General features: G+C 40.1%; 1 pseudogene; it reads left to right on the forward strand.

The window, feature by feature from the left end:
• The window catches only part of LOC113462259, a 6,609-nt pseudogene extending 3,473 nt beyond the window's left edge, over positions 1 to 3,136 (forward strand).
• Positions 3,137 to 3,445: the final 309 nt, after the last annotated feature.

The raw sequence follows: 3,445 nt of genomic DNA on the forward strand, positions 1-3,445 counted from the left end.
ACTACTTCATCATAGTATCCTTTTCAAATATTTAACAAGGGATGTTTATCTGCAGGTAAAAAATAATGGTTTGCTGGATGCTCATTTGTCTGATATTTGCATTAGCACATCTGCTGCACCAACTTACCTTCCAGCCCACCACTTCGAAACCAAGGATTCTGAGGGAAAGCTGAGAGAGTTCAACTTAATTGATGGTGGTGTTGCAGCTAATAATCCGGTAGTTTGACATAAGAGCCTCTGAATTCCCTTCATATGATAATTTTATACATTTGCACTAAATTTTCAATACAGGCATTAGTTGCTATGGGAGAAGTAACAAAGGAGATTTTCAAAGGGAACCAAGATTTCTTTCCAATTAAGCCTACAGACTATGGCAGATTTTTAGTGATCTCAATAGGAACAGGCACACAAAAGAACGAGGAGAAGTTTGATGCTAAAGAAGCAGGGAAATGGGGAATTCTAGGTTGGTTGTTAAGTGGTGGCTCAAATCCATTAATTGACGCCTTTACTCAAGCAAGTGGGATATGGTTGATATCCATCTATCTGTGGTCTTCCAAGCCTTGCATTCCCAATCTAGATACTTGCGCATTCAGGTAACAATTTTCTTCTTAGAAAGGTTCATTGATGTACTTAGAGGCAATTAAATCACATCTTAGTATAATAGTGCCCATTCTATCGAAAGTGCTACTCGAAAAGTATCACAACAATTAACAAATTATCAAGGGTGCTAATTTCTTAAGTTGGTAGAATCACCAGGTGCTGTACATTAGTGACCTAGATTCCTGCTGCCCTCATCTAAATTTCTGTCAATCTTCCTCCCACCCTGGTTCTCAGAACACCCATTAACAAGTAATTGTTTTCAATATCAGTAAAATGTAAGAGAAGGATCCTTTAATAAATATTACTGCTTTAGTGCATTTTTCGTTAAGATATTTAACAGGTGCTTTTGCAAAGTGTAGCATCATGATACTGAGAAGCAACTAGTAATTGGTGAGTCAAACTTTTTTGGGATATATTACATCATAGGTTGCTCTATGTTTCTTGCTGGATAAAAGGCATACACAACCTCTAGTCCTTATTAGACTTGGAAGTATTGTATGACTTAAAATGTATTTTCTGTAATTGACCATTTGAGTAAATTCTTCATTGTTATATCAAATGTATAAAAATTATAAAACTTCTATGAGGACCCGTGCGGGCGTGTGTTTAGTCCCACATCGGTTATTTGCTGGGTAGATCTTGGGTACTTATACAGGATCAAGGAACTCAAATAATACCTTCTGGCTAGCCATTTTGGGGGAGGTCTTGGGTTGTTACAAATGGTATCAGAACGGACTCGGCCCATAACTTATGTGGACTAGGAGATACTGCAGCACAGATCCATTGGGGTTGACCACGGACCGATCGTGGTGTTTGTGATTAGATTTGAATAGATTTGAACCCTTAGCCTAACGAGGACGTCAGGGCTTGAATGGGGGGAGTATGTGAGAATCCGTGCGGGTGTGTGGTTAGTCCCACATCGGTTATTTGCTGGGTAGATCTTGGATATCTATACAGGATCAAGGAACCCAAATAATACCTTCTGACTAGCCATTTTGGGTGAGATCCTGGGTTGTTACAAATGGTTTCAGAACGGACCCGGCCCATAACTTATGTGGACTAGGGGACACTGCAGCACGGATCCATTGGGGCTGACCACGGGCCAAACGTGGTGTTTGTGATTAGATTTGAATAGATATGAACCCTTAGCCTGACGAGGACGTCAGGACTTGAACGGGAGGAGTATGTGAGGACCCGTGCGGGCGTGTGTTTACTCCCACATCGGTTATTCGCTGAGTAGATCTTGGGTACTTATACAGGATCAAGGAACCCAAATAATACCTTCCGGCTAGCCATTTTGGGTGAGATCCTGGGTTGTTACAAATGCGGGTGTGTGGTTAGTCCCACATCGGTTATTTGCTGGGTAGATCTTGGGTACTTATACAGGATCAAGGAACCCAAATAATACCTTCCAGCTAGCCATTTTGGGTGAGACCATGGGTTGTTACAAATGATATCAGAGCGGATCCGGCCCATAACCTATGTGGACTAGGGGACACTGCAGCACGAATCCATTGGGGCTGACCGCATGCCAATCGTGGTATTTGTGATTAGATTTGAATAGATATGAACCTTTAGCCTGACGAGGACGTCAGGGCTAGAACGGGGGAGTATGTGAGAACCCGTGCGGGCGTGTGTTTAGTCCCACATAGGTTATTCGCTGGGTAGATCTTGGGTACTTATACAGGATCAAGGAACCCAAATAATAACTTCCGGCTAGCCATTTTGGATGAGATCCTGGGTTGTACAACTTCATTATGCCATCAAAGGAACATGAATATAATTCTGTTGTCGTTGGCAAAAGAGCATGTCCATGTATGTGTACGAGTGTGAGTGTGTGTGTGTGTGTGTGTGTGTGTGTGTGTGTTTGTGTGTGTGTGTGTGAGTGAGAGAGAGAGAGCACCTTGTCAATCTGTGTAAGAATGAGGCTCAAGGGTTCAAGCTCCACATTGAGTACTGCTAAATTATTTCATTTGTTTACAATACAGGATGACACATTAAGCGGAACCATTTCTTCTGTCGATATCTCCACAAAGAAAAACTTGAATAGTCTCGTTAAGATCGGCCAAGAGATACTTAAAAAACCTGCTATCAGGACAAATCTTGAGACAGGCGTTTGTGAACCGCTGTCCGAAGAAACCAACGAGCAAGCTCTTACAAGGTGAGTGTGTTTTGTGAATGCATGTCCTGTTGTGTGTATACATACATACATTCAAGTGTAGTTTCTGATACAGGGTACTAACAATTTAATGAATATTTATTGTAGATTTGCTAAGATGCTGTCTGGAGAACGAAGGCTTCGAGAGATGAGATCACCGCTCACTAAAGCTAAAGAGGAGAAAAAATATTATCTGTAGCTGAATTTGATTCTTTTATAGCAATTGTATGCCATGGCTTGATGTTACCAAGAAAAAATATGTCATGGCTTGACAACAATAAGTTGACTCTGTTCTCAGCAGAATTCAATAACGTATGAACGTAGTATCAATGTTTCTTTTTTAAAAGTTTATCATCAATGATTCTGTTAAATACGCTAGTGTGTAGTACCAAGCGCAACAATTGTGTCAATGATGTATGCTACCAGGTTTATGTTGAATACATTTATTTAAGTGAAAAAAGATACCTAGTTTATAAGATAGAAACATGAAGTAATTCTTTTTTCTGATAAGATATGAAGTGAAAAACTTCGCCCATTCTATATTAGAAAATTAAAGATTAAAGATAAATATGAGGCAATTTTCAGAGTCTTATTGTCAAAACAGGCTTGGTGTTAACTCTATGATTCCCATCATCTGTGATTATTTCAAATGAAAACAATTTGTGAAGGGGAAGGACAAGCCATTCA

The sequence above is a fragment of the Phoenix dactylifera genome, unplaced genomic scaffold (genome assembly GCF_009389715.1).
Source record: "Phoenix dactylifera cultivar Barhee BC4 unplaced genomic scaffold, palm_55x_up_171113_PBpolish2nd_filt_p 002212F, whole genome shotgun sequence".
Taxonomy (NCBI): Eukaryota; Viridiplantae; Streptophyta; class Magnoliopsida; order Arecales; family Arecaceae; genus Phoenix; species Phoenix dactylifera.